The sequence below is a fragment of the Budorcas taxicolor genome, chromosome 4, assembly GCF_023091745.1.
Source record: "Budorcas taxicolor isolate Tak-1 chromosome 4, Takin1.1, whole genome shotgun sequence".
Lineage (NCBI taxonomy): Eukaryota > Metazoa > Chordata > Mammalia > Artiodactyla > Bovidae > Budorcas > Budorcas taxicolor.
Window position 1 is genome coordinate 3,423,284 of NC_068913.1, and position 20,879 is coordinate 3,444,162.

Here is a 20,879-nt window from a genome sequence, read left to right on the forward strand (position 1 = left end):
AAACTGAGAATTCATCACAATACTAGAAAAGGTCACTTTCCAATCCCAAAGAAGGCCAATGCCAAATAATGTTCAAACTCCTATACAATTGTGCTCATTTCACATGCTATTAATAGCAAGATTATGCTCAAAATCCTCTAAGCTAGGCTTCTGCAGTCTGAGAACCAAGAACTTGCTGATGTAAAAGCTAGATTTAGAAAAGGCAGAGAAACCAAATATCAAATTGCCAACATTCACTGGATCATAGATAAAGCAAGATAATTCCAGAAAAAAAAAAATCTATTTCTGCTTCATTGTGGGTCACAAGAACTGAAAAATTCTTAAAGACATGGGAATACAAGACCACGTTACTTGCCTGTGAGAAACCTGTATGCAAGTCAAGAAGAAACAATTAGAATCAGACATGGGAAAAACGACTGGTTCAAAACTGCCAAAGGCTGTATAATATCACACTGCACTGCTTATTTGACTTATATGCAAAATACATCCTGTGAAATGCTGGGCTAGATGATTCACAGGCTGGAATCAAGTTTATCAGGAGAAATATCAGCAACCTCAGATACGCAGATGATACTACTCTAATGGAAGAGGGTGAAAAGTAGCTAAAAAGACGCTTGATGAGGGTGAAAGAGGAGAATGGAAAAGCTGACTCGATATTCAAAAACTAAGATCATGGCATCTGGTGTCATCACTTGATGGCAAATAGAAGGGGTAAAAGTGGAAAGAGAGACAGATTTTATTTTGTTGGGCTCAAAAATCATTGGGCAGTGACTGCAGCCATGAAAAAAAAAAAAAAAAAAAAAAAAAAACACATGCTCCTTGGAAGGAAAGCAATGACAAATCTAGATAGCATATTAAAAAGCAGAGATATCACATGCTGACAAAGATCCATATAGTCAAAACTATGTTTTTGTTTTCGTTTTCCAGTAGTCATGTACAGATGTGAGAGTTGAACGATAAAGAAGACTGAGCACTGAAGAACTGATTCTTTTGAATTGTAGTGCTGGAGAAGGCTCTTGATTGTCCCTTTTACATCAAAGAGATTAAACCAGTCAATCCTAAAGGAAATCAATGAAGAATATTCATTGGAAGGACTGGTACTGAAGTTGAAGTTCCAATACTTTGGCCACCTGATTTAATGAGCCAACTAACTGAAAAAAAACCCTGATGCTGGGAAAGATTGAGGGCAGGAGAAAGAAGGGAGCGGCACATGAGATGGTTGGATGACATCACTGATTCAATGTGTATGAGTCTGAGCAAGTCCAAGAGACTATGAAGGGTAGGGAAGCCTGACAGGTTTCAGTCCATGGAGTCTCAAAGACTCAAACACTAGTTAGCAAATGAAAAACAACAAAAACATGTAAATTCTTTTATTTTGCTGCTCTCAAAATTCTTTGTCTTGAAGCTTGATAATTATAATGTGTCTCAATATAGCATTGTTTAGATTCAATCTATTTGAGTTCTTTGGCCCTCATACTTTTAGAGGTCCATTCGTGTCCCCATATTAAGGAAGACTTCAACCATTATGACTTTAAAACTATTTTCTGTCCTTTATCTTTTTCCCCACTTGGAATTTCCATAAGGTGAACATCATTTCTCTTCCTTGTGTCTCGCAATTCCCACTAGCTTTCTTGTTTTCCTTTTCCCCCCCCATTTTCCCTCTTCTGAATAGGCAATTTCCAACATTCTGTCTCTTTTTCTTTATGGTAGGCTCTACTTTTGGAGCTCTCTTTTCAATTCTTTAGTTCCATTATTTTATTTTTTACCTTTAGGGATTCTGTATTTATTGGTGGTGGTGTTGCTATTTTGTTATCAAGCTTATTTTATCCTTATGTTGTTTTCTTAATTTAATTTTTTTGTCTGTCTGTCTTTCTTGTAACTCACTAAACTCCTTTACAAAATTATTCTGAATCTTTGTGTAAGTGTTCATAGACTGGCTGCTGTATTCAGTAGGAGACAGGGTGTGAATGAATCGTTCCCTAATTGGACTGTAGGATATGACCTACAGTCTGTATGGCTTATTATTTGGAGGCCCAGATCAGGCCTAAGTGTCTACTCAGTTATCTGGTTAGGTGAAGCCACTGCTCATGTTCTGAAGATGGAGGAAACATGGGTTGTGCTATGTGTTCAAATGTCACTGTATGAAGGGCTGTTGGGACAAACAAAATCCATGTACTCTGGTAAGGTTTTTTTATCAGATTGGTTGAAGGCAATATTCAGTGATGAGTGGGACTTTGAATTAGAGTCCCTACCCAGCAACAGCAGAAGCAGCTCTAAAGCTGGTAAGGCCTTCTTGTCTTAATTTGAGCTGACTTGCATCCCAGCTTCCTTGGCCAAATAGGGTTGCTTGCTTTGCTCTGAAAACTATTGACTCTTTTGGCCCTTCTCTTGGCTCCCACAATGACTCAATGAGTAAAGAATCTGCCTGGAATGCAGGTGATACAAGTTTAATCCTTGAGTCAAGAAGATCCCCTAAAGGAGGAAATGGCAACCCACTTCAGTATTTTTGTCTGGAAAAAGTCCCATGAACAGAGGAGTCTGGTGGGCTAAAGTTCAAGGTATTACAAAGAGTTGGACATGACTGAGTGGCTAAACAAGCCCATTTCTTGGCTCAAGCATCTCTGGGTCCACACTCAACCAGGAATTGTTGTCAGCTTTGCTCAGATGGGTCTGGGAGGCATTCTCTAGAGCAGATGGGGCTATGATTCAGCTGCCTGCCTAGATGTAGGCTAACTGGTCTTTAGGGCCAGCATAATTACTTATTTGAGGGCCCAGCAAAGCAGATCTGTACCCCACCTAGCTCCATGATCAGAATCCACTCCTTACTTGGCTCTGCAGATGAGCAAAGCTTCTGGTTGGGATTATTACTTGGGTACTGCACATGTGAAATCAGTGTGTTGAGATTACTATGCTACTTTAGAAAGCCCCTCACTGCTTCTCTGTCACAGTCAGATTCCTAGTAACTGAGCCTTGCAGAGTCCCCTGCAATTCTTACAGTGCAAGATCAGAAATAGGGGCTTATGTAGAGTGATCCACAAAGCTGGTGTGCTGCTTCCCTGGGGTCTCCTTTCCAACTGGGGGTTCAGGGGCAACCTTTCTGCATGGTTCTGTGCTGTTCTCAGTTCAGTTCAGTTCAGTTCAGTTCAGTCGCTCAGTCATGTCCGACTCTTTGTGACCCCATGAATCACAGCACGCCAGGCCTCCCTGTCCATCACCAACTCCCAGAGTTCACTCAGATTCACGTCCATCGAGTCAGTGATGCCATCCAGCCATCTCATCCTCGGTCATCGCCATCTCCTCCTGCCCCCAATCCCTCCCAGCATCAGAGTCTTTTCCAATGAGTCAACTCTTCACATGAGGTGGCCAAAGTACTGGAGTTTCAGCTTTAGCATCATTCCTTCCAAAGAAATCCCAGGGCTGATCTCCTTCAGAATGAAGTGTTTGGATCTCCGTGCTGTCCTGGGGAAGGGGAAATGGCGCCAGTATGTAACAGATTCTCTGACTTTATAATGTGTCCATTTTTGTCTCTATGGTGCATGTATTGCTTTTGCCTCATCCTTCTTTCTTTAAGATTCTCTCTGCTGCTGCTGCTGCTCAGTCGCTTCATTCTGGTCTGACTCTGTGCGACCCCATAGACAACAGCCCACCAGGCTCCTCGTCCCTGGGATTCTCCAGGCAAGAACCTTGGAGTGGGTTGCCATTTCCTTCTCCAATGCAGGAAAGTGAAAAGTGAAAGTGAAGTCATTCAGTTGTGTCCGACTCTTAGCGACCCCATGGACTGCAACCCACCAGGCTCCTCCATTCATGGGATTTTCCAGGCAACAGTATTAGACTGGGTTGTGATTGCCTTCTCTCAGTGATGACTAATTCTTGAATAGTTGTTAGCTGTTCTTCATATGAGGGGGAACAAAATCAGAAATGACTGATAATTGCCATTTACAGCATAAATTTATCTTTTTTTTTTTTTTTAATGTCTGAACTGAGTAATTTGAAAGAAAACACTTTCGAATACCCAACATGAGATTTTTGAGGAGATGTGATAAGCAGAAGCAGGATCAGCCTTCTATATCATCACAAAGAAGACAAGTTTCCTGCCCAATCCCTACCACCCTCCCCTGCCTTTAGGTCATTTTTATCCAGAAACATGGAGAAGTCTTGGTTTTGGCCACATGGCTCTGATTAGAATATAGATTCATGGACAACTTGTCAAGCTGCAGAGGTACATGCTGCGACTTTAGTTTACAGAACCCAGAGAGCAGCATGCTACCAGCTGAGACTGAGGATTCTGGCAGCCTTTTACAATGTTAAGGGATTTGAGAAGATATTGGAAAAAAATTACCAAGAGTTGATAAAATATATGATGAATCAACCAAACAGATGAAACAAGACATCTTAAGGGAAAAATAATCACCAGGCATGTGATGAGTCTCTAGAATCCTAAGTTAAAAAAATTTTAAAAAGTCAGAGTAAATGCTTATTTCTGAAATTATTCCTATAAAGAATAAAAAAAGACAAAAAAGTGCTATGAGGCCAACTTTTATTATTTTCTCAGGTTGAAAGAGGAAAAACACAAAAGAACAAGAAATAATATTTAAAAAATAAAGACTAAGTCTAAATGATCCAATATTGAGTAAAAAAGGTTTTGGTAACAAAGAAGAGAATATGGGAAAATATTGATCAGCTGAAATAAATTTCACCTATTTGAATAAAGACTTGATATGTTGATTCAAGAAGGTAAACTAACTTATGGACACAGTGTTTGAAACAAAACAACCATAATAACATACATCCATGACATTTCTAAATATCATGATAAAAACTCACGAAGCTTAAGTACATTTAAGGAGAATCACATTTACAGTCTTTTCATGTAAAAATAACAAATAATGCTATAACAAATTAGAGCAGCATATACAGAAAGCAGAAACATTTTGCAATGCTGAATTATAATGCCAGGATACTTTCAAACTTTTGAAAGACAGAAGTATGTTTTTAGATATATGAACACTAAGACGGTATTACTGTTATAACACTTTAGCTTATAAATAAAAATAAGACAATACTGTTTATGTTAAACAAAAGAGTATTATTTAAAGTTAAAGAGGAATATTAAATGTCTTCTCTTTAAACTGGGGGAAAAAATTCAGGGTAAATATTATGACCACTTCTAGTCAGAATTGTTTTGGATGTCTGAATAATACAATAAAGCAATAAAAAATAGCAAAAAGGATAATACAAAATTGTCACTATCAGTGGATGATGTAACTGTGAATCAATAATATACAAAAATAAACTATTACAATGAATTATTAGAATGAGTAAAAATTATACCAATTTTGTTGTATGGAGTATCAGTAAAATAAGTCAATTGTAATTCTATAAATGAGTAACAAAGAATTAATGCTTTTTAAAGAAGTTATTTATAATAGCAACAAATTAAATACTTTGAAATATATATATAATATGTAAAAGGTCTTTATGCAATAAGCTACAATATAGTATTGACATATACTAAAAACGGCAATAAATAGAAAACATTATATTTACATGGATTAGGAAACTCAAGTTAATTCTCTCCACATTAATCTCAGATTAGTGACAAATAATTGAAATTCAAAATGAATATGTTTTCACAAATTTGACTAGCTAACTTTGAAGCTTACATGGAAAAATCAAAGGGAAAGAAATAGACAAACTCTGTTGAAAAGACAAAAATGTTGGAGAAGTAGCTGCAATATACCAAATTAATTTCAAACACTACATTTGAGACTTCTAGTTCTGCCGAGATATAATCATTCCCTTTTTCTTAGGTTCTACCCTACTGCTAAAGGGCCCTGGAGGTGACACAATAAACATAGAAGTCTCTGGATCTTGGAAAGAAGGAGAGCTTTCTAGGGATCTTGGATCTTGAAGATTTCTGTTCCCGTTCCTCTAATATATCCTGAGAAGTTTCTCCAGAGGCTTCTGTCCTGGACTCTCCAACAGGAACAGACTAGAAGACTAAAAAGAAGCCTGATCATTGAACCAAAGGGTGAGGAAAAGAATGGCCTAATGACAAAATTTTTACAGCAATGCCAGCCATCTTTTATTCAATCACCAATGGAAGAACTACCCCTCTCAAAGGTTTCAGAGAAACCTTGTGGGAAACTGATTTAGCACCATGTTTCACTGATCCTGTTTACAGTGCCAGTTCTCTTGCTGTTCACACAGTTTGCTGAATCCAGGGTAGGTAAGGCACAAACTAAAAGGCTGGAAGAAGACTTAAGGAGCCGTAGGAACTTCAGACATGTTTATTCTCTCCTGGCTGGTGCAGCAGCTGTAGCAGCAGCCATACCATAACCTAACCAACACAACCTCTCTCCTGGCTGGCACAGCCATAACAACATTCTCTCTCAGCTGGCACAGCAGCTGTATGCAAACACATTATATTCTCTCTGCTCTTGTCTGACCCAATGGCCACAGCCATGATGCAGCAGTAATGCTGCCACTTTTCTGGGTGAAGCTCACACAGGTGTACCATACATGGTAGCCTGCGACCAAGCGGGTGCCTCATGATGCACATGAGTGCTCTCACCTGTTATTCAATCATTCTTTACAAAACACGAGGCAAGAGCAAGAGGCAGTGGGTTGAGAGAGCTTGACTGTGCCATCTTGGCTAATTTGCTTTCCCTACACACCAACTCACCACCTGCCATTCCACCCCATCCTGAAATCCTGAAGGAAGCAGGCAGTGGTGCTCTGTCCTTCAGGTGGTGTCAGTAGAGAGCTGATCTTCTAACCCCTACACAGTGGAAATAGGAAGTGTACCAGTTGTCTTCCTAGGACAACACTGGTGGGCCAAGCAAGAAGCTGATTTTCCACCTAAATGTGAAGGAAGAGATGGTTCTCTGATGATCTAAGAAGGAAAGTACTAGCAGAGTCCAGTCTCAAGCTGGACTTCCAGCTCCAATTAGCTACAATGAGACTCGCCTCAGGAAGAGTAAGCTCACTCTCATTGCCATGAGGATTCCCTACACCCCTCCCTGCCCACTGCATGTCGTCCAGTTCTTATGGGTAACAGCCTCAGCATACATGGTGTCAGCTACACTGAACAATGTGCTTCAAGTCAGGACTAGTAAACACTCCAATATCCCACCTAATTCTAGCCTTCATGTCACTGAGACTCCATGAAGCTGCATGTCTACCTCCTGCTGACAGCAGTAACTGAAGAAGGCAAGACAAAGTAATGGGTCTTATTTCTCTGTCTTCTCCTTCAACTCTTGAGTTTAGCAGGTCCAAAAAGGAAGCTAAGAACCTAACCCAATCTGGTATCAATCAAACATAATGAGGTGGACAATGGTGAGATAATCAACATTCAGCTTCCAAGCTTCCTTCTTGGGAGCAGGGCCCAAAATGAAGATGTGCCCAACTTCCAACCTGCATTAATGAGGTTGATGTGGTGGGAGGGGGCACTTATCCTTGTGCAGAGTCAGAAGGGTACAAAGAGTAGCTAAGCTTCTGGTACCACATTAGAGCAACAAATCAGTTGAGTACTTTCTATGATTTATCCTCCCTTGTGACACTGGGTTACAGAAAAGTACTGGTCCTACCATCTCAGTTGGAGAAGAACAGATGGAAATAAGTCAATGTTCTACCTTTGAGGTACTGTTTGTGGGGCCCAGAGAGAAACTCATATGCTCACACATACACATGGCCCACATACTACATCTAAACAGAGATTCCAGATTCTTATAAGATAACCTGAATGTCTAGGATACAATTAAAAATTACTTATCATATCAAAACCATTTAAAAAATGGAAAAATGAGGAAAAGACAATTAACAGATGCCACCACAGAGATATATTAAATGCTGAGATGAACTGAGGTAGACTCTGAAGCAATTGTCATAATAGTATTTCAGGAAGCAATAATTGCTTATCTTAAAAGAAATGCAAAATACTCCAAATTACTAACACTCAACTCTCAAATGTACTAACATTTAACAAATGTACACTACTCACAGTCATGCAGGGTGTGCTTTTTCATCAAAATAGAATCAAATTGAAAATCAATAACAGAAAAGTAAGAAAATCTTCAGAATCTTGGAGATTAAGAAATATGCTTCTAAACAGTCATTCATCAAAGAGGAAGTTAGAGAGGACATTGAAAAACACATAAAAGTGAATGTAAAAACAAAATGCAATATAAAATATGTCAGATATAGCTAAAGCAGTATTGGGAGGAAAAATTATCTCACAGAATGCTTACATTAGAAAAGAGGAAATGTGAAAAACTGATCATTCAAATTTCCTAGAGGAACTAGAAAAAAATGCAACCCATAAATCTTTAGCAAGAGTAATAAAGATTAAAAGAGAGGAAAAAATCATCAAGATATCTTTGGAATGAAATAAGGGAAATCACCACAGATCCTGTAGTCTTAATAAAGTTAATATGCGAACAACTTTATGATCAAATTTGAAATTTTAGAGTATATGGATCAATTTCATGAGAACAAAGTACCAAAACTCATTTATGTTAAAAGAGACAATGTGCCTATTTCTACAAACATTAAAGAATTACATTTGTAATTAAAATGTCCCAAAGAAGATATAGCTAGGCTAAGATTATCTCATTGAAGAATTTAAACATTTAAAGAAGAATTAATGCCAGTTTAACACAAAATTTTCAAATGTATAGGAACAGTCCCACCTCATTTTTTTTTGCTTAAATTATTATTATTATTTTATCCCAGAAAAGAAAACCAAAGACCAATATCCTTCGTGAACTTAACAAATCAAATCCAACACTACTTAAAACAATTATATATACTGATCAATGTCTTTTTCTTCAAGGATATGAGACTGATTAGCCATTTGAAAGTAAGTGGGTCTAATCCAACATATTAGAGATGGAGAGAAGAGAAATCGTTCAGTCGTGTCCGACTCTTTGTGACCCCGTGGACTGTAAACTACCAGGCTCCTCCGTCCATGGTATTTTCCAGTCAAGAATACTGGAGTGGGTTGCCATTTCCTTCTCCAGGGGATCTTCCTGACCCAGGGATTGAACCCAGGTCTCCCGCCTTGCAGGCAAATGCTTTAACCTCTGAGCCACCAGGGAAGGGAGCATCCAACATATTAATGAAATTAAAAATCCAACATATTAATCCAACATATTAATGAGATTAAAAATCACATCAATTAATAAATGAGATTAATCCAACATATTAATAATAATAATAAATGAGATTAATCCAACATATTAATGAGATAGAAAGTCACATCAATTAATAAAATGTTGCAGGAAAATCATTTGACAAAATCCAAAAATTATAAAAACTCTCAACACAGAAATAGAGTGGAATTTCATCAACTTCATATGCAACATTTAAAAACAAACAGAAAGCTACCATTAATATCACAGTTAACAGTAAAAGACAAGATAAAAAAGTGAAAGTGGTGACTTCCTCTGTGGTTCAGGGGCCAAGACTGCACTCCCAATGCAGGGGTCTGGTTTGATTCCTGGTAAGGTAACAAGCTCCCCTATAATGCAAGCAAGTCCTGGCTGTTTTTGTTCAGTCGCTCAGTCCTGTCCAAAACTTTATGACTCCATGGACTACAGCAAGCCAGATTTCCCTTTCCTTCACTATCCTCCTAAGTTTGATCGAACTCATGGCCACTGAGACAGTGATGCCATCCAACCATTTCATCCTCTGTTGTCCCCTTCTCCTGCCTTCAATCTTTCCCAGCATCAGGGTCTTTTCTACTGAGTCAGCTCTTCCTGTCAGGTGACCAAAGTATTGGAGCTTCAGCTTCAGCATCAGTTGTTCCAGTGAATATTCAAGGTCAATTTCCTTTAGGATTGACTGGTTTAATATCCTTGCTATCCAAGGGATTCTCAAGAGTCTTTAGCATCACACTTCAAAGGAATCAGTTCTTTGGTGCTCAGCCTTTTTTATTGTCCAGAGCTCTCTTACATCCATACATGATTACTGGAAAAAACATAGCTTTAATTATATGGAATTTTGTAGGCAAAATGATGTCTCTGTTTTTTAATATGCTGTCTAGGTTGTCATTACTTTTCTTCTAAGGAATAAGTGTCTTTTATTTTCATGGCTGCAGTCACTATCCACAGTGATTTTGGAGCCCAAGTAAATAAAGTATGTCACTGTTTCCATTGTTTCCCCATCTATTTGCCATGAAGTGATGGGACCAGATATCATGATCTTAGCCAAATAAATAATATTTTTTAAAGTGAGAGTGGTTTTGGTATATATGAGAAATATCATATATATATATATGGAATAGCATCCAGAACTATTAAGACAAAACACATAAAATCAATCTTAACTTAAGGGCAAGGCTGTAAGTTATTGACTGGAATTCACCTAGCATGAACTTAGATTCTAAAGCAGAAAAAGCACAATGTTGGAATCCAAGAAGTTCATATCTAGATTTCAACTGTAAACAGGCAAAGACTTTTTTTTTCTTATTCTTACATATTAGTTTTCTTCTTAGATAAGAAGAATTTATTCCAAGTATTAAAGTCAATCCCTATAAAGAAGAATGAGTTATAATTACTGAGACTATATAAAACCAGAAGGTTTTACCCTTCTTAACCAAGTCCTCATTCCTTGATACCACACAAAACAGAATATACAAAACGGAATTACCTACTTGGTTAAGAACTTTTAGTACTAGACTCACAAACAGTCACTAAATTTGTAGCTTGGATTTAACAAAACTTATATAACTTGTTTCAAAAGCACCCATGAGAGTCAATCTAAATTTAAGCAAGTGATTCGGAACTATAGGCCATCCAGTGGATCATATTGATGAGATTAAAGCTACATTTCTAGTCAGAGAATACTCTGATTATATGTACTTAATTTAATGTGCAAACACTATATGACATAATATACTAGGTATAAGTATTAGAAAGACATAAATTCTTCTTCCCTTTATTCAATTCAGAGATGATCTCAAAAACAGAGTAGTTATTATCTGACTGCATGAATTCTTATGTGGCCAATAGCAGGGTCTTTTAAATCTCCTCTTGAATTGGCATGTTAGCGCTGATATTTCCAAGTGCATCTTCTCCAAACACAGAATGAAGTTATCTGCCATAAAACTACAACAACTAGAAAAGGCCTAGAAGAAATTATGATAAATGTAATAACTTATTAGAGAAATGTATGCAAGCAAACCAAACAGTGAAAATGAATTATCACTTAAAATAGTACTATAGTACTATAGTACCATATGGGAGTGGTTGTATAGCTACGAATTTGTCAATAGTCATAGAATCAAATGTGTAAAAAGTGTGAATTTTATCTTGTGTCTATTATTTCAGTAAACTTGATTTTAAAGAAATAGCACTTACCCAAATTTGTAATTTTTTTTTTTTACACTCTTTGATTACTTACATTGTTTTGACTGACCCCTACACCAGAACTAAGCTCCATAAAGAAAAAGACTATTTTTATTTTACTCATTACTGTATATCCAGCAGCCTACAGAGTACTGGGCATATAATATTTGTTCACATATTTCTTTGTTGGACTCTGTTGAATAAACAATATTTGAACTAGAACTTACTTGTTTGGCAGTAGATATATATTTTTTTAAATCAAATTGATATTACAACATTAGCAGAAACATTAGAAAGAGTAAAAAAAAATCCCTCAGAGACTCACCTTTATTTTTTTGCCATTCTTTCTTGTATTTTTCACACATGTACAAGCATAACAGAAAGCAAGTTATCAACAATTCTGTATTTGAGCAGATGTTTATGACCCACAATCAGAAGCACCAGAATAAGTCAGGGACATTTTCTAATCCAGTATCACAAACCATATTGGAATAAGCCTTTAGTTGAAAAACACAGTTGACTATTCAAGAAAAAAAAACAGTTGACTATTCAGTTGCATCACTGCCATAGGGAAAAGCAGGTTGGTATATTCTAGTAGAGAGAGATCGTTTCATTTATTCTATGGTATAGCTTCTTTTAGCTTTCTCAGAATGACACTGCTTTTCTCACAATGAATAATAGCAAAAATACACTATAAGAAATTCCTCGAAAGCCAGAAATCTACCAAACTACTCTCTATTAAATTGAAAAATTTCTCAGTCAAGTATTACCATCTTTGGAGTAAGAGGCATGTGAATTGACTTTAATATGTGCTATTATAATTATTTACATAAATTTTATTTGCATTAGTTGTTACCTGTACAGAGGGAGAGAAAAGTGAAGGCAATTATAATTCTTACTAGGAGAAATTTGTGAATTTCTTACCAAGCATTTGAGAAACCAATCACTCTTGTGGAATATTAGCCTATTTTAGAGGAAGAGGCAGACAGAAAAAAATAAAAGACACCTTTAGAATCCAACAAAATGAAAGTTAGTGACAGAAATCTCAGATATAGAAAATTTTATAGAAGATCATCAAGCTGCATATAAAATATTTCTTAAAAAAAAGAAGAAGAAGAAGCAGTAAAAGATTAAATGTTTTCCCTGGAAGATTGGGAGTGAGATAGAGCTGTCCAGTCACAACACTATCTTCAAGATAATGCTAGAACTTTCAGTCACTTCATAAAGGCAAGATTAAGAAATAAGTGACAGATTAAAAAGGAGGATAGAAAAAAATGTCACTGCTTTTCTTTCAATTTGCAAATGCATGGTTGTGTATGTAGAAAATTCTAAAACATCTGAATTAGTTTACTTCTATAACAAAATACCACAGACTAGGTGGCTAAAAAACCAAACATTTATTTTCTCATGATTCTGGAGGCTAGATGTTCAAGCAGGATGAGTTTCTTCTAAGGCCTCTTACCTTGTCTTATTAATGGCTATTTGCTCAAATAACCCAACTCTGTGTGCACCTGTGTTCTCATCTCTTCTTACAAGGACATTGGTAACATAGGATTAGGGCACATTCTAGTGACCACATTTTTACCTTAATCCCCCCACTTTAAGGGCTCTGTCTTTAACTACTGTCACATTCTGAGGCACCTGGAGTTAGGACTTCAACATACGAATTGAGAGAAAGTCACATTTCAGCCCATAACAACATCTCAAGTAAAAAATCCTAGAACTAATACACGTGTGCAAAGAGTTCAGAATATTAAAAAAAAAAAAAAACACTCAATAATCAACCATATTTCTGTATACTAACTTTAAGATATAAAAGCAAAAATTAGAATCACAATACAACTTACAACCATTCCACAGAATGTGAAAGACAATAACAAAGCATATAAAGGTTAGGCATGGAGAAAGTTATAAAAAGTAGATGGAAAAATAAAAGCCCTTAATAAATGGAGAGTCATACTATGATCATGGATTTGAAGAATCAACATATAAAAGACTATGGTTGCAGTTTATTACAACCTTTATTAAAGTTTTTTCTTTCTTTTTTTAACATAAGTAGAGGATTATTCTATGATTTAAATAGAAAGCAAAGTAGCTGGAATCGGTTATTATTATTTTTTTTAATACCAATAGAGGATCATTCTACTTGATTTCATCACTTATCATATAGCTTCACTGGTTAAAACTCTGTATAACTGCAGAGATGCTAAGATCAATAGGGTATAAAAAAAAAACCCAGAAGACACATGTAAAATGCCCAGTTGGTTTTGTACAAAGGTAAAAAGCAAACAAACAAAAAATAGTTGAAGGCATGAAAGATAGCCTTTTCACCAAATGGTGCTGGACTAATTGGATAACCACAGGGGAAGGAAAAAAAAATCATGATATCTAACCCATACTCTATACAGAAATTATCCCAAAATGACACAGTTCTGTGATGTTTAATTTTATGTGTCAACTTGACAGGACCATGGTGCTCAAATATTTCACCAAATATTCTGGATATGAGAAGTTACATTGGTAAAAGTTGAGTAAAGCAGACTCATTTCTATAATGTAAGCCAGTTGCATTTAATCAGTTAAAGATCTAAATTGAATAAAAGACTGACACCCTCTGAGAAAGGGGGGATTCTGCAGCAGGTGCCTTCAGACTTGAATTGCAATGTCAGCTCTTTCCTGAGTCTCCAAGGTATTCAGCCACCATACAGATTTTGGACTATCCAGCCATTGTATCAAAATATGTCCTTATTTATATATCCATATTCTACTGACTGCATTTCTCAGGAGAATCATGGACCTACACACAAAACTGAATTTGTAAGCTTTCACTGAAAAAAAAAAAAGAAAAAAGAACAATTAGAGAAAATCTTCAGGATCTAGAGCTAGGAAAAAGAGCTTACAGATCTGGCACTAAAATTATGATCCCTAAAAGGAAAGAAAGGATAAATCAGGCCTGATTAAATTAAAATACCATTAATAGGATAAAAATACAAGTCACAAACTGACAGAAAATATTTTCAAACCACTTATCTGACAAAGAAATAACATCTAGGATATATTAAGAGCACTCAAAAATCAACAGTTATGACATGGCAATCCCACTGCTGGGCATACACACCGAGGACACCAAAACTGAAAGAGACACGTGTACCCCAATGTTCATCACAGCACTGTTTATAATAGCCAGGACATGGAAGCAACCTAGATGTCCATCAGCAGATGAATGGATAAGAAAGCTGTGGTATATATATACAATGGAGTATTAATCAGCCATTAAAAATAATTCATCTGAATCAGTTCTAATGAGGTGGATGAAACTGGAGCCTACTATACAGAGTGAAGTAAGCCAAAAGAAAAACACTAATACAGTATACTAACGCATATATATGGAATTTAGAAAGATGGTAACGATAACCCGGCATGCAAGACAGCAAAACAGACACAGATGTATAGAACAGGCTTTTGGACTCTGTGGGAGAGGGAAAGGGTGTGATGATTTGGGAGAATGGCATTGAAACATGTTTAATATTATATATGAAGCAAATTGCCAGTCCAGGTTCAATGCATGATACTGGATGCTTGGGGCTGGTGCACTGGGATGACCCAGAGGGATAGTACAGCGAGGAAGGAGAGAAGGGGGTTCAGGATGGGGAACACGTGTATACCTGTGGCAGAATCATGTTGATGTATGGCAAAACAAACACAATATTGTAAAGTAATTAACCTCCAATTAAAATAAATAAATTTATATTTTAAAAACCAACAGAATAAAAGATAATCTTTGGAGGCTTTTGGCAGAATCTGGAGTAAGGGAGCTTATAGAAATATCAAATATAGTTTGTTTTTAAAATAAAAAAAATCAATGATAAAAAGAAATCTAAAATTTAAAAAAAATAGCATCAATAATGATGACCATATTAAAAATACCAGATCACTCATGCATTGCTAGTGAAACTGTGAAATTGAACACACATTCTGGAAAAGTTTGGAAGTTTCTTTGCAATTAAACATTCAACTACTACATGACCAAAGAGTTGAATATTTGGATATTTATTTCAGGGAAATAAAAATTATTGTTTACATAAAAGCCTATACAAGGATATTCACTTAATATTTTTTAAAAATAATACTTTAAAACTGGAGGTTTCAGAATTCCCTCAAAAGCTCAATGATCAAAGGAGCTGTTGTGCATCATATCATGGAACTCTTGTTGTTTTGTTGCTCAATTGTGTACAATTCTTCTGTGACTCCTTGGACTATACAGCCCACCAGTCTCCTCTGTCTATGGGATTTCCCAGGCAAGAATACTGGAATGGATTGCCATTTCTTTCTTCAGAGGGTCTTCCCAACCCAGGGATTGGAAGTGCCTCCTGAATTGGCTGGTGGATACTTTATTTCTGAGTCTCCAGGGAAGACATACCATGGAATACTACCTAGCAATAAAAATGAATACCTCACTTATACATTCCTTAATGAAGTTCTGGAAAAATATATTGAGGGAAAAAAGGCAATCCCCAAAGAACATATATTGAGTTATCACATTTATATGACACTGTTGAAATATGATATAGAAATGGAGAACATTAATACTCACTGGGTGGTAGAAATGTGGTGGAGAAGGGAAGGTATGTGTGGCTGAGACAGACAAGAGCAGGAATCCTTGTGGTAATGGAAATATCATCTTCAATTTATCAATGTAAGTTTCCTGATTGTGATTCTGTAATATAGTTTTGAAAGTTGTTACTTCAGATGTAACTGGGTAAATTAAGGAATATGGTAGCTTTATTTTTTTATAACTGCATGCGAATACTCAACTGTATCAAAATTAAAGTTTTAATTAAAAAGCTACATTAATTAAGACAAAACTGCTATTTTTCCAAGGTTATATTTTCCAATATATTGAAACTTGGTTTATGATAAAGATGTTACAGAAGAATATTAAGGAGAAGACAATCATTGGTGCTAGCTCATTTGCAAAAGTATAGTGTAAAATGAAACGGCCCATTCTTTACACCATAAATAAAGTGAATTTTAGATGATTTATGGTTATTACTATGAAAAGTAGCACAATAAAATTTTGGAAGATAGTATAAGATTATATCTACATGGTTTGGGGAGTAGAATATAATTTCATTTTTAAAATATTTTGTTGAAGTATAGTTGAATACTATGTTGTGCTAATTTCTGATGTACAATAAATTTATTCAGTTATATATTCTTTTCCATTATGTTTTATCACATGATTTTGTGTGTGTGTGTGTTTTTTCTTTTTAATTTTTATTTTTACTTTATTTTACTTTACAATACTGCATTGGTTTTGTCATACATTGACATGAATCCAGCACGGGTGTACATGCGTTCTCAAACATGAACCCCCCTCCCACTTCCCTCCCCATAACATCTCTCTGGGTCATCACTGTGCACCAGCCCCAAGCATGCTGTATCCTGCGTCAGACATAGACTGGCGATTCAATTCTTACATGATAGTATACATGTTACAATGCCATTCTCCCAAATCATCCCACCCTCTCCCTCTCCCTCTGAGTCCAAAAGTCCATCATACACATCTGTGTCTTTTTTGCTGTCTTGCTTACAGGGTCGTCATTGCCATCTTTCTAAATTCCATATATATGTGTTAGTATACTGTATTCGTGTTTTTCTTTCTGGCTTACTTCACTCTGTATAATCGGCTCCAGTTTCATCCATCTCATCAGAACTGATTCAAATGTATTCTTTTTAATTGCTGAGTAATACTCCATTGTGTATATGTACCACAGCTTTCTTATCCATTCATCTGCTGATGGACATCTAGGTTGTTTCCATGTCCTGGCTATTAGAAACAGTGCTGCGATGAACATTGGGGTACATGTGTCTCTTTCAATTCTGGTTTCCTTGGTGTGTATGCCCAGCAGTGGGATGCTGGGTCATAAGGTAGTTCTATTTGCAATTTCTTAAGGAATCCCCACACTGTTCTCCAAAGTGGCTGTACTAGTTTGCATTCCCACCAACAGTGTAGGAGGGTTCCCTTTTCTCCACACCCACTCCAGCATTTATTGCTTGCAGATTTTTGGATCGCAGACATTCTGACTGGTGTGAAGTGGTACCTCATTGTGGTTTTGATTTGCATTTCTCTAATAATGAGTATCACATGATATTTAATACTGTTCCCTGTACTATTCAGTAGGACATTTTTGTTTATCCAGTCTATGTATACTAGTCCTCATTCCAAAGTCTCAATCCTTCTTTCCTTCACCCCTCTTCTCAAGAATTTTTTCAATAAGTTACAAAATATTTAAACTCAGTGAGAAAAGTGATGCATTCTCATACATTAAAATCAAACTTCTGTTTATCAAAATACAATTTTTAAATAGTAAAAACAAGTGACAAAAGCGGTGAAAATGTATATTCTGACAATGAGATCATACAGTCTATGAAGAATCATCTACAAATCAGTAAGATAAAAAGATACATAGCAATTTAGAAAAAAGAGATTAAAACATATTTCAAGATATAAATAGAAAGTTAAGTTATAAAATAGATGCTCAGAATCATTATAACCATAGGAAAACAAACTAAAACTAAAATGAAATAGCCACCTCTGCACAGTGTACAGAATATTCACTATTAAAAAGATTGAAGTACTATGTGCTGGTGGGCATTTCTATGCATGCAATTATTTTGGGAATGAATTTATACCTATTTAAGTAAGAGTCATATATTTCACATATTGATATTTATTGTCTTTGGTATATATATACACAACAGAAATATGTGTATGTGTGCCCCAAAATATGTGTACTTAAATTTTTTGGTAGATTTTTATTTATTTTTATTTTTATTTAAAGTACAAAACCAGGAAATGACCAAAATGTGTAATGCGTGAAGAAACTATGGTATATTCATACAAAAATTCTATTAGGCAATGCAAGTGAATAAAATATCGCTGTCTGTGAAACACTGAAATTTAAGACATCATGTTGAGTGGAAAGGGCCAGATACATCAGAATATCCTGAATATTCCCAGTTCCCAGTTTATAAACAGAACTTTAAACTACAGTGTATAGGTATGAACATAAAAATGATTAAGTTCCAAAAAACAACTTCTAAATAATTTATAATAATGATTGTCTTAAGGAAATGAAAGAGCTATGATTGTCAAAGTATATGCACAATGTGGATTTTTAATGTGCTGCTAAATTCTAGTTCTTGACTTGAAGAGTCATTTATGCCAATTTTTTAAGTTAGGTGATCTTGTTTTAGATATATTTAAAACTTGTGAAGTTAAAGGAATAGGTAAATAAAAATATAGTAAGCCATAAAAAATAATTGTGGGTGCTCAGTTGTATCTGACTCTTTGCAACCCCTTGGACTATAGCCCATCAGGCTCCTCTGTCCATGGGATTATCTTGGCAAGAATACCAGAGTGGGTTGATATTTCCTACTCCAGGGAAATGAATCCACATCTATGGCTCCTGCATAGGGGGGAGGATTCTTTAACACTGAGCCAATTGGGAAGCCTAAGAATAATCAGGGAGGCTAAACAAAATAGTTGTATATACTTTTAAAAAGAAACTAATCAAAAAGATCACTCCATTTTTTTTTTTTTTCCAAATAGTTGTATATTACTGCATTTGGTGTATCTGTGTCTTTCTGTAATTATTTATTTATCTTCTACTGGGGCGTTATCCATGTAGTCTTCAATTCTCCCAGTTCAGTTCAGTTCAGTTCATTCGCTCAGTCATATCCAACTCGTTGTGACCCCATGAATCGCAGCACGCCAGGCCTCCCTGTCCATCACCAACTCCTGGAGTTCACTCAGACTCACATCCATCGAGTCAGTGATGCCATCCAGCTATCTCATCCGCTGTTGTCCCCTTCTCCTCCTGCTCCCAATCCTTCCCAGCATCAGAGTATTTTCCAGTGAATCAACTCTTCACATGAGATGACCAAAGTACTGGAGTTTCAGCTTTAGCATCATTCCCTCCAAAGAAATCCCTGTAGTAGGGAGTAAATTGCCCTTCTCTATATCTCTGTCTTCCTTCCTGATGCAGTTTTTCCCATTTGTAAGGGTTACCCTCCTAAATCACAGTAAGAAACAATGTTGCTTTATGACTCTGTAGAATATTTCCTTAGTCTTTCTGTCCTAGAATCAAATACTCAGATTGCGGTGAAAAAAGAATAATGTGGAAGAAGGAAATATGTGTTTATCACAAAAGCATTTATACTTTAAATAATTGACAGCAATAAAAATATATGAATTGCTATTACTTTCGGAGGTTATCATAATTTATGACCTCATGAAAGTATGCCTAATGTCTTTAATACATCTAAAGTTATATCAAATTTTAGGTATGCCTTATTGGACTAGGGTGTCTTCTTTCAGGATAAAAATCTATATCTCTTTTCACTAAATGTCAAGAGGTGCCAAATATACCATGATGCAATATGTTAAAAATATGGAGCAATTTTTACTTCAGAATTTTTCCTTGTAGTTTTTTTTTTTTTTTTGTAAGTTTTAGAGTGATTTTGAGATTTTGAAATTATATTGAGATTTTGATTGGAATTTCCTTTGATTGTGTGCTATTGTGTACTGATGGTATTTTAAAACTATACTCTGGTTTTCAGCTGTTCTGAATCAGATTTACCTTTTTTCATTATAGTTCTTAAACTTAATTTTTACTTGGAAACCTTTCAATGTCTTCAGTTTGTCTTTTACTCCACCTCAATTTTCATTCCTAAAATTTTTACTTTCTTTGCTCCTGCTTTCTTGCATGTAACCAGTTTGGATAAGCTGTGTGAATGCCTTTCACATTATCTTTCCTGTGTAAACCTTGTGCTATGTCCTTAGTTGCTCACTCAGTTGTGTCCAACTCTGAGTCACCCCACGGACTGTAGCCCTGCCCCGCCCCCCCCAGGCTCTTCTGTCCATGGGGATTTTCTAGGCAAGAATACTGGAGTGGGTTGCCAGGCCCTCGTCCAGGGTATCTTCCTAACCCAGGGATCGAACCCAGGGATCAAACCCCGTTCTCCCACGTTGCATGCTGAATCTTTACCGTCTGAGCCACCTGGGAAGCATATGTAAAAATGTGACAATATTGACCAGAGCAGTGTAAGCCTTAGACTGGTCAATATTGTTGCCTTTATCCTAACTGCATCCTGCTGTACAAATATTCCTCACATGATCTAGCTTCCTATGATCTAGCTTTGAAACTAGTGCCCCCCCTTTTTTTTTCAGTCAATACTGATGAAATCTATTATGATTTTGTGTTTGTTTACCGTTTTTTTTTGTTTTGTTTGTTTATGCGGATATTTCCATAATTGTTTTTCAGTCTTTTTATTATCTTAAAAGATTCTGCAAATAGATGAGAGGGAACTTCTGCTTTGATATTCAGTGTTTATCTTTCTGACATAGAGATTAGGGGAGGACCAGTTTCCAGTGACTAATGGTGGTGGTGATGGTTTAGTCACTAAGTCATGTCTGATTCTTGCAACCCCATGGACTGAAGCCTGCCAGTCTCCTCTGTCTGTGGGA